Genomic DNA, 12,898 nt, shown 5'->3' with positions numbered 1-12,898 from the left:
TGGGTATGCTGAAAACTCGCTCCAACAGTTGTTGACCGAGAGTTCAACAGTTCCCGAAATGTCAAGCTTTCAATAAACTGGAAATGTCGAAGTTAAGGCGTGAAGAAAACCACAATTTTTCAAAACACCGTGTTAACAATCATTCCAGACTTCGACTGAAACAATTCCAGAAGTCTCGTGGAATTAAACTTAGTGTCAAGCGTTCTTTTGAGTGGAGTTTCAGGTTCGCTCCAAGTAAAGGAATGAGGGCACGAACATGCTCTATCAGCAGATATTTCAAGCAAGCGAATATTTATTCAGTGTCGGCTCGTTCGGGGAGTCTAGGTGGCAGTGTCTCCCCTTTGCAATATGGTCATCTTACTATTCCAATTCCAAATTTAATGTCCTTCTTTTACTAAATACTTTTCGACTTCGCAAAGAAATACCATGGGCCATCACCAGTTTATTCAGTTTTATTCAGTGCTTAATGCTGTGCCGATAATTAAAGACCGGACATAGATAGGTGGGCGAGCAAAGGCGAGCGAAAACAAAAACTTAAAAAATATTGTCCCTCAACGAAAAACCGCATTCTCTTTTTTGTTTCATCCGGTTCATGTCAATCATTTCTAATTTTTCGATTCAGTATCTACAAATCGACCTTTAAAGAAACATCGCGTTACTCATATATGTATTTTACGGGTTGCGTTTCACCTGGTCAATCATTTCTCTACAGTGTCCATAAATCCGTATTTGACCCTTCAGCGGTCGCAGGGATCTCTATAAGAGAATACCCTACCATTAATTCGGACCTGGTCTTGCCTCAGATATCTATTTACATACATCTAGTTCTAGCACTCACAATATAAATATAACCTTTTTATAACATGGGACTTAATTATTTATTTATTTTTTTGTATTTTTTTGTCAAGCTCTGCTTTTCAAAGGCTAAAGATTTCTGATCAAGATGACGGATCATGTGTGTCTAGTTGCGAAAATATATTGGGTGGCTGTGGTTGATACAACGTTTTTTTTTTTAAGACCAACCAGGAAGGTACTTACTATCTAATTTTCTTACCCGGCAGTAGCACTTTGCAGGTCAAGGCCCGATTTTTGCGATCCTCGTTATTTGGTTTTTTGAATCCCCGCATGCGAAATTGTACTGCAGTAGTTATTTACGTTGAAACAAGACTGGAAAGTTTTGTTTTGCAGGGCGAGCCGCGTAGATTCTAAGGCGAGCCGTAGGCGAGTCCTAGAAACTTGGAGAGCCCTGCTAACCACATTTCCGATCGCGTGACCTGTCATAGTTTTACCCAGTGTAACAGACACTTTATTAATTTTTTATGTTTGATTTCCCAAATAAATAACCTGCAAGACACTACAGTAATTGTACTTGTGCCACGGTGGACATTGGACAATCCCCCGAGTAATACATAGAAGACCCGATATAAAATTGAAAAGTTGAAAACAGAACAAAGACTCACTGTGCTTCAAAGCTGCAATTTGCTGAAGCGAATATGAGCAGAAACTATTAGCAGGAATTTCAATCGTTTTTCGATTGCAGTAATAGAGGCCAATTTTTTATTACATTTCAGGTATTTTTTAAATGAAGAGAAGTTTAATTTGAATGATTCAGATGCATCTACTTGATACTGGAGAGACTTAAAAAGAGAAACAAATTTATTCTCAAATTAAAATTTTGGTGTTGATATATATAATTTGATAAGTATTATCCCCGCTGAAGGCGCCTTTCGCTTAAGGTTCCCTTTCTTTCAAATAAACACTGCGGGGTATGTGGATGTTCTGGAAACTAATCTGTTGGTTTTCTTTCAAGTGGAAACACGCTAGAACTAATTGGATTCTCCAACACAGATGCGAGAATTCATGTAAGCCCAGAATTAAATGTTTTATACCTCTTATAGTTACCTGTTATTTTCTTATTATTATCAACGTAATTTGTCTCTGTTTTATACATTATCTTGTAAACATAGGTAATACTAAGAATTATTAGCGTACAGTTTTAACTAAGTAAACGTACGAATTTAAAATGCAGCTGATTACAAAATTGCGACAACTGAAATTATTGAATTGTCGAAAACCTTTCCAAGAGTATGTAATAAAATATTTTGATGCATCTTGACTTAATTAGCACGGCCCTGGAATCTCTAAAATTCTGATTACTTCCCTGTTGTCCTATCCTCAAGACTCATACAAAATATATGATACAATACCATTAAGTGAAGGAATAAATGAGAACAGGTGGGACGCACAAAAATACTTTTATCACGTACAGGTCACAGGGCGGTGCCCGCCATTGTACATTTCGTTATGTACAGCCCTGAATATATGTTTTAACTCTTTTAATTTAATTTAATTTTAATTTTAATTAAATTAATAAATTAATAAAAATTAAGAATTATATATCAGATACATATATTAAGAAATTCAGCATGTAAGCGATCTTTAGTATAAAAATGAGGTCATAAAAGACTGACGTCAAATTATATTTGTTTCAGATTTAAATAAATGTTAACCGGTTATTAGTTCAATGAATGAATGATTCGTTTATTTCCAAAAGGTATATAAATAATACTGTTCGAAAAGTCAAATTTCTTTTGTTCCTTTCCAGGCAGTTATTCGGTGCGTTCTTATTAATACCTCGTTCCTCCTCTTGACATGTTTTATTAATAGCATTATAATGCTCCTTCCATTATGGAAGTTCCATAAAAATACGTACAAAACCAAGAAGGAATTAAATTAAGACTTCTGCCAAGAAAGCGTCTTAGGCTGCTTGGCGTTGGCAATCAATTTTTCCGGCCGAAAGAAGTAATGTGTGAGCTTTTGAACTAATAAAAATAATGGTTTCGAAGGAAAAAATAGATGGATATTTTTTTAAATAAAAATACAACAACTTATGGTAAATAAGAAGCAGATAGTCATAAGATCATCAAATAATAAAGAAACAATTAATTGAATCCAAACTAAAGTGGAATTTTTTATTTCAATATAAGGAAATTTTTTTTATCGATAAAGATAAACTCGGTTTTTGTGCAGAATTTATTACCACTTTTATATTTGGAAAAGTTTTAATAACGCTGAAATATGTATGAAAGAAAAACTAAACAATTTAAAGAATAATTAGATAATAGAAAGACAGTGCAAACCGATAGAGATTAAATTTCCACCGATAAATTGGAGAATCATTTATTGCATGCCATACTGCTTGTTTAAAGTTGAGTTTACGCTTTATGACATCACACTGCTATGTGAGCAGTTTACGTGTTGATAAGAACTTTGATTTTTTATGAGATTTTCCCATACTTGTGATTAAAAATGGTGTTCATTTCTAACAACGTTTGACTACAAGTTTAGTTCAGGTTAGTTTATTGGTTAAATATGAGTATGTCCCAACCACAAGAAATAATGGCGGAGTACAAATATAGTTTCTTCCATAAAAAGTTTGCTTAACCGAATTTTCCAAAGAAAGGAGCGAGGCAGATTTCATTTAGGTTTTAATAATCCTCCTGTCTTAAGGCTTAAAACTCGAAAGTCGGCAAAACTCGAAACTTACGTTTACATAGTTTCTTGAAATTAGTTTGCCTTGTTATGAATTGGCAAATAGCTAAGTGAGTAATGAGGTCCGTGTTTTGTTTTATTATAATACAATTTTTTCCACTTAAAAGTGGACTTTTTGTTCATTAGGATAGATGATAATATACATATTTGAAATATTTTAGAAAGTATTCAAATATAGCGAATAATTTGCTAAATTCAATAGTAAACTGTGATTCAGTTTAAGAAATTTCAAAATTCAAGAAAAACCAAAATCTCCTCAAAAAGGGTTTTTCAAAATGCACCATTCTTGAATAAAATTTAAACTTCATTTCTAATGTTACACATTGTTATTGTTACTGTCCATTTTTAATACAAGGGAAAAAATCTCTTTCAAGAACTAATAGAAACTGTTTAATTATAATAGGAATTGTGATTAAAAATTTTTTTATATATTTTAATAGAGATTGTGCAATTTTTTATCTAAGCCTAGGCCCAAAAAATCTAGGAAATAATATGCTTTCTCCAAAAAAATCCTAAATTTGTAGTGCTGATGCTTTACCATTGACTGTCAGTAGGTCATAAAATCTTCATCTCTTAAAATTATGCAAATATTGCACATTCATATTTGCCCGCAACAGGTTTTCAAGCAAATTCATTTAAAGCGTGCAGCCTGGATTTTCCATTATCTTCACTCCGGATGCGAGGGAGATAATGTTTTATGTTAAAACAGGTCCGATGCAGTACAACTGCTGCATAATGTATTGAATCTGGGTCAGTTCAGGCTCAGAAATGTCTATTTGAAGTCAATATCTATATAGTATACCGGTATTCCATTTATTATGGAATATATCAAAAATCTTCCAAATAACGCATTTATAGTAATATCGCTGGGACACGTCTGATAGGGTGAGTGAAAAATCATACAATTATACCATTTTAGTTCTATATAATATTTATCATAAAAAAGTCGTTCTTCAAGACGGCTTATTGCATCGTTTATACCTCGACTACCACGGCTTCTTGCCTTGCGTAGCCACTGGAAGCAGCGAAAGCAGCAACTTTATTTACTTTAACGTGCTATTCAATGATAATAGTGAGCCAAATTAAGCGAGGGAATTGTGAACATCTTAACTTCTTCGGGTGCTATCGTCATCGCTTTCATCTGAATAGATCAATATGCCGCGGCTGACTGAACTTTTTATGATGAATACATATATGCTTGGCGATCATATTGAGTTCTTTAAAATATGTCTTACTTTATAAAGTACTGTAAACTTGAAAACAAAACGGACACCTTATATAATGTATGGAAATCTTTACTTACGCCTGTCAATCGCTGCTTGAACTAGGTATTTGAGTCCATAAAAGTAATACTACATACACCGCAACTTTCTGCATTTCCACCTGATACGTGACGCTTTGAAATATCCATAACAAACGCAATAACAAACTTTTTGAAAAGTTTTCTGAAACTTCGCTCAGGCTACCGAAAATATACGTCCGGGATGGAAAGGGGACGCAGCGAACTTTAAATAGAATGTTAAAGGTAATAGGGTGATAATTCTTCCGCCACAATAGTTTTTTAATATGTCCTTGCGGCATAATGTTGACTATATTATCCCCAGTCTAGAGAGAATATGAGGGATATGAAGTATGCATTTAATACTAACTAGATGAAGTAATAAAATTTATTATATTTCTTGTTGGAGTTCAGTGAATGTCTTCGTACCTTCCAGACAAAGAATCCCAAATGATGATGAATAGTTCTCAGCTTACTTTCCCCTAAGTCGTTTCCGAGTGATAGATTATATTAAACTCTGCTAAGAATATAATATAACCTGAAGACAAGCGAACGTTTCCTCTGTTTTCTTGCATTAGGATATTTACAACGGGTAACTGCCCAAGAGAAAAATCAAACCAAGATAATGCGAAAAATATGGAAATTTGGAAAGTTCTATGAAAAATAGCTATGTAGTATGGATGTAATAACCATGAATTATGAGTTCGTGATAGAAATCGTTCTTGGGATTAATTTAGGCTGCTGTGGGAAATTTATACCTACTCATATAACAACGTTGAAATTTTTTAGAGATTTTTTTTTTTTTTTGTGAAATCGTAACTTAAATCTGCCAGGCAGGCTTTATTCGCATTAATCCTTATGGTGATACATAGCAACTGAATGAATGGGGCTTTAGGCAACAAAACACGGAAAAAAACGCGATATGATGATATATTACGTTATAAGAGTATTACCAACAAAAATGAGCTATCGGTGTCATAATATGTTATTCAAACTAATAAACTAATCTGGGTTTATCATGGAGAACAGATGTTTTTGCGCTATGTGGATGATATGCAATGAACAGTGGTCATGTTAAATGTGGCAAGTAAGAGATTCAAAATTTAGCAAATGTCTAAGTTTATTAAGCACGCATAGAAAACACATTTTCTCCAGAAGGACAATATTTGGGACAAATAGCTTGTACGATTTCCTTAAATCTAGGAATAAATCTCCTGTTGGACACATCACATTGAGGAGAGAGGTGTCCCACGTAGGTCTAGTTTGAAGTCTTATCTCTCTAGGCTTTCAAATAACGGAGATATAATCCCATGCAGTTTATATGGGCAGCGTATGTGACTACTTGTGGAGGTACTATGGTACAAGCTTAGGGGACCATTTAGAGACGACTGACGTATTCAAACTCTAACGGAGATACCCATATAACCCCTAGCATTTTACATGTTGCATATGCCCAGCTTACGTGACTACTTATGGAGACGCCCTGATATAAACTTACAAGGCCTTTTAGGGATGGTTTTCTCACTCGACACTGTTCGACATGATTCTAGAAATGTCCGGAATGCAATACCGTACTCCGGCCGTTAGGATATACAGAATGTCCAGAAAAGTTATGCCACAAATTCTAGGGGTTATAGAGAATTCTAAAATAATGCTAGTACTTCATTTAAAAAATTCCTAGCGATCTTCGTTACGGAGTTATTCGCTCTCAAAGTAAGAAGTTAAAGAAAGTATTTTTGCTGTAACTTTCAAACAATTATTATCGTAACAATAAAAATTGGGCGGTTTAAATAACTAATTTATTTTTGTACGTAAATATTGAATTTTTTGTAATAAATTGCTATTTGAATTTATTTCAAATTGATGGCATGTATGACATATGTTGATAGTAAAATGTGATTTCTCAAAAATCACAATCAACATCTCGTACAAGATATTGGTTAAAGCAAGGTATACCTTTTTGTAGGAAAATTACGAAAAAAGCAAGCAACGAAAATAAACTGATTCACTCACTAAAAAATTAATGAGTTTTTATAGGAAATTTTAACTTTCTCTGTCGAAGATAGACACACGAAACATATGTTTACATATGAAAGTAAGCATGACTATGAGTTATTTAAACTGTCCAACTTTCATTGTTACAATGATAATTGTTTGAAAGTTGCAGCAAAAATCCTTTTTTTAATTTCTTACTTTGAAAGCGAGTAACATGATAATGAAGGTTGCTAGGAGTTTTTTTATATGAAGTACTAAGATTATTTTAACCTTTTTATACCCCTAGAATTTATGATATGACCTTTACGGAGACCCTGTATAAAAAGATCAGTGGGATAATTGAGTGTTAGATGCCATAATCACAAGTTTTCCACGTTTTGGCAACAGAACTATTAAAAGTATCCACTTTTCTGTAATATACATGAAAATTAGTAAAAAATAAAATTGACGGAACTAAGCGTTATTTTAGTTCAGTGAGTACACTATCTATTCAGTCTTACCAGGAATTACCATTTTCCACAATAAGGATCCCTGATATTTCCTTATTCGAAGTTTCAGTCATTATCGTTATTATGCATTTTTGAAAACTGTTTTTAAACTACCTTCGAGGTCGTTAATGAGGCTTCCAAGCTCATTTTAGGTAGCCATTGAAGGCAAAGTGATTTTGTATGAAAAAAACTTGTAGAAGATATAAATTTCCCATTTTTGGGAAAAGAATTTATGTATATTTGAAAATATTTAGTTCTCATTCAATCCAATAGAAAAAAGAAAAAGAAAGTTGTGACGAATGTTGTGAAACAATGTGATGAAAATCCTCCTTAAGGCAGACATACAATTCCTTTTAGCGAAATTGTAACCACCCTCAAACTTATATACCTACCCTCATAAATAATACGTAAATCTTTACGACGCCCCTTTAAACTAGTTTATGCCTTAAATGGGGTTTGGCTGGTTATTATTTTGGGTTAAGACATTTCGGAAGTCTAATTGGAAGGATATACCCAGCTTATTGGGTTCAGAAGCACCGATGCCTTTCAGCAGGAATTGAATTTCAATCAGCGAAATGAGAGAAGACACTTAAATAAACTTTTTTTTTTTATTTTAAATTATTCACAGATTATTCACAGGCCTGAAGCTGAATACTGTTAACGAAGCTGTGACTATGTATTTCTACATATTGGACGAACCTGAGGTGGTATGAGCACCTAATCAATCAAACCCATTATAAGATAGACAGATTATTATCATCAATCGCCAATCAGTCGGCAATAAGCATATCAAATTAGACAGGTGCGTTGTGGAGGACAATATTAACAATTGACATCAGAGGAAACATAATGCGTAAATTCTCGAATGTTCAGAGATAATTAATTAATATGTTACAATCTAATTGTGGATACTTCAACGTTAAGTAATTTAATACTCGACGGTAATTTACTGTTCTTGTTAATTAGCAGATTTTCCTCTTAAGTTTTTGAGGGCATTCGTAAACGTTGTTCTAATGTTTCTGACACTAAAATATTTTCTACATTTATGTAAGAAAATATCTTTATTAAATAAAAGGAAATTTCCTAAGAATCCATTCATTTCATCATTATTTTTGCAGGAATTCGTTTCTCCATAGAGGGTTTCTAGAAACATGCTCATGGGTAATGCCTACACATATTTTTTTATTCACAAATGCACCCATGCTTAGAAATGTTCGATTTTCAGCCAAGCATGTCTATTTACTACCGAATAAATGCTCCTGGCATCGATAAAAGCATGATTCTTATCACGATAAAAAGCCAGATTTTTATCAGCATCATCAAGGTAACACTAGTTTGATTATTTTCGTGCTCCTTGCGATAAAAAACAAGAATTTAATAGGGTTGTCAAAGTAAAATGACCAGTTTGATTATATTATGCAGGGTGTTTCCGAATAAGTACGAAAAATTTTAAGGGGTGATTGCTGAGGTATTTTTGTAAAAAAAGGTTCATATAAACATACACTTAGGCCACTATATGTAGGTCCGAACACGCTTCGTTTCCGAGATGCAGAATGTTCACTTTCTGCTTTTTTCAGTTCTTATTTTTTCCTATATTTTCTTTAATATTTCAAAAATGTTTTGAAATATCGACACGAAATTTGTGACGCTATGGCAGGATAAATCTGCATTTTTTGGAGTAGAAAAAACATTTCCACTTACACCAATAGCGTCCGTGAGCCCATTCCATAATATATTTTTAATGAAAAAATGGTAGGCCACTGACTTTCTCATCTGTTGTAATTAAAAAAAAACTTTTCAACAAACATATCTTAGCAATTGACTCTTGAAAATGTTTGCATTTTGAAACTTGTAATAAATATTTACGCCGGTTTTATGGTTGGTACACGAATCAGAAATTATTTTTTATCTTGAAAACAACTTCTTGAGTAACAAAATATTAAGAGTATTTTTTGTTAAGAATTAATGGACTATTTAGAAAAATGTATTGGTATGAAAAAAGTCAGTGTCGTACCATTTTTAACATAAAAAATACGTAATTGGACGCGTGCACAGACGCCACTGGTGTAAGTGGAAATGTTTTTCCTACTCCAGAAAATGCACATTTATCCTGCCATAGCGGGTCGCAAATTTCGTGTCGACATTTCAAAACGTTTTTCAAATATTTAAGAAAATATATAAAAGAAAAGAAGTTGAGCATTCTGTATCTTGGAAACGAAGCTTGTTCAGACCTATATTTGTATGAATTTTTTTTACAAAAATGCTTCAGAAATCATCTCTTAAAATGTTTCGCATTTATTCAGAAACATTCTTTATATGATTATAATACTGACCCATAAACATCTTCATTTTCCAACTGACATACTCCAGTAATGAAAAGAAAATTTGCAAAACTGAGAAAAATCTAAGCATTAGTCTTCTTTCATTATACCTTCACCTGGGAACCAAATTGTTGTAATAGCTTTGTTATTGAGTACTTGTTAATGCTCATGAAGGAAACTACATCAATAGATCCGAACAATAATTATTGCCGATAGATGGAGAGTTTCGCAAGTACATTCCTTGTATCTTGGTTTGCGGTTTACCAGACTTCGGAATGCAATTTAATGCATTGAATCATTACAGAAATTGGAAACAATGCTGTATGCGTCATTACATAATTTTTCATTAATTTTATTTAACATTTAAAAACATTAAGCTGTGGAAACCATTATGAGTGATTTTTGTGGATCTGTTAGTTTTATTAATTATTTAAAAATAAATGCTCATTTTAACATTGATTTTAAGTTTTCTAGTCTATAAAATAATTCATTATGAGAATACTTTTTTGATAGCGTCATACGGGGCATAACAACATTTTTTTTTCCTCAAACACGTGCGCTGTATGATAAAATGTCAAGGGAGCTATTTCCTTCAGAATGGAGCAAAGAATGAAACAAAATAATTTATTTATGGAAATATCAGTGGCACTTTTTTTTCTTTAAAAATACTTAGTGGTGCTGCGCTTCGCGCGCCACTGGTAGTACTGAAAAATTATTTCGCATTGCTAAATATTCGGCTAACGTTTCTATCAACACCACCCAAATTTTATTACAATATCTAAAATAGTTTTGAAGATAAGTTTTTGGGTTTTTTAAATTTTGTTTTAACATCCTGTATTTCTGTAACGAAATTTTTTTGAACCGCATTCTATAGTGCAAACTAAGGTTGTTTTTCGAAGTGGAATTCATGGTTAACGTATGGCGATGTACTTTTAGCACACCTTGAGATACACACGGTGAGTCTTTAATAATGAGACACAGAGCAATGACGGATTTTTGACGTAAAAAAATGCAATTTAGATAAATTTATGTTATACCAAAAGTTGATAATAAGCGAGATACATGGTATCAAAGTAGAAAAATGAAATTTTCTTTGATATTTCTCGAACACTTCAAGCCAATTTCACGAAATTTCCTATCCAAGGATTTTTTGATATGAGAAATTCAAATTTATTGACAATTTCGGTATATTTTCTAGAGGGAGCTACAATCGACGAATAGGACCCATTTAAATCGCTTCAATTTATTTGTGTCACGGTGTATGTTATTTTAAACTCATACTTCTTTTGCTCTATCTTTTCTGCTTCAAAAGCTATACCATATTGGTATTGCTAGAAGCAACGATTTCCGAGAAATTAAATGAAATTACTTAAATTATTTAAATTCCCATTTCTTTTGCTTGTTGATATGTAGAAACGTAATTTTTTTGTATTGTTAAAGAAGCAAAAATAATATTAGAACAATTTAATACCACAGTTGGTCTTCTGTTAACATATCTAGTAAAGCTTCAAACAAATATTTTAATAATAACTAAAACAATTACTTACGTTCACAATTACGTTGTTATTTATCTTCAGTTTACCAAAATACAATAAATACACCTGAAGAATTAGTAAACAAAATTCAAAATACAGTAATATTATTTTGGAATGCACAATAGGTGTTTAAAATAAAGCGGTCGTTCTGTAAAAGGGTTGCAAAATGTGTCCAAGTAAATGGTGGACACGTCGAGCATTTGTTGTCACAAGATAATATGTTTCATTTCTAGTTGTTTTAGTTATTATTAAAATCTTTGTTTGAAGCTTTACTAGATATATTAACAAAAGGCCAGCGGTGGTATTAAATTGTTTTAATATTATCTTTGTGTCTTTAACAATACAAAAAAAATTGTTATTACATGTCAAGAAGCAGAAGAAATGGGAATTTAAGTAATTTAATTTAATTTTTTGAAACCGTTGCTTCTAGCGGTACCAATAAGATATAACCTTTTTAAGCAGAAAAGGTGGAGAAAAAATTTTATGAGTTCAAAAGTGACATATACCATGGCACAAAAAAATTGAAGCGGTTTAAATGGGTCTTATTCGTCGATTGAGGCGCCCTCTAGAAGATGCACCGAAATCATCGATAAATTTGTATTTCTCATCTCAAAAAATCCCTAGATAGGAAATTTCGTCAAATTACCTCGAAGTGTTTAAGGGATATTAAAGAAAATGTTATTTCGTTTTTCAACTTTGACGCCCTGGTACCTTGGTTATTATTGTTGAATAAAACAACTCTAATGACAATTAGATTTGAAGTTATTATACTTAAAATAACTTTTTGATTATTGCGTTAAAACAACTCAGTTCGGTTATTTATTTCGGCAGATCTAAAGCGGTTGTTGTTTGATTATTTTTCGGTGAAATGATTATTAAGCAAAACGGCATCACAAGCCAGTCCGGCTCCAGCAATCATCCGAATAAGCACAACATAACGGGAACAATCCTTTTTTGTAATAGTAATACGTTTTTTAATAAAATAATTATCACTGTGTTCATCATTATCCTTTTTTTTTATTGGCAACAATTATTAACTTTTGGTATAACATGAATTTAGCTAAATCTTATTATTTTTATGTCAAAAATCTGTCATTGCTGTGTCCCATTACTAAAGACTCGCCCTATATATGTATAATATATACGATACAGGATGATAAGCAAACAAACTATCCTCATTTCCTCGCAAAAAGCTTCTCCTTTACAAACTTCACGGTTGGAGCAAATTTAATTTCTCTTCAAACATTTAGAGCACGTTATTAATCAATTTTAAATAAATTAGATGGATGCCATGAAAATGTATTTTCAACCCAACTTTGTGACATAATCTCTGGGGTACAAATTGAATCAAAATAGTTATGAATTCCTTCGAAGGAACGGGAATCCTAAGACGTTCCACATTAAAATTTTCTAATATTAATTTATGAAGCGTAATAAAGATGACAAGATGGGACTTATCCTTGAAGCGGTTCTTGAAATACGACAAAAAAGCTGTTGATGAACAAAGGGGCTTCTTTTTCGGGTGCCACTTTAAAAGAATTGCGCTGAATAGAGGCAGCTCCAGGTTAACAGAGATGAAAAACTGGGTCGTAATGGTTTATTTTGTTAATGTTACCTCTTGTAAAGTAATCGCTATCCACTATTTTTCCTAGTGCTTTTTCTATCAATAAGCTGTTACTTTACTTATTGATATGTAATTGCTATATGCAATTTTCAGAATTTTTGTCA

Source organism: Euwallacea similis, chromosome 1 (assembly GCF_039881205.1).
Source record: "Euwallacea similis isolate ESF13 chromosome 1, ESF131.1, whole genome shotgun sequence".
Lineage (NCBI taxonomy): Eukaryota > Metazoa > Arthropoda > Insecta > Coleoptera > Curculionidae > Euwallacea > Euwallacea similis.
The sequence above is the reverse complement of the archived record's forward strand: the minus strand, read 5'-3'. Positions refer to the sequence as shown.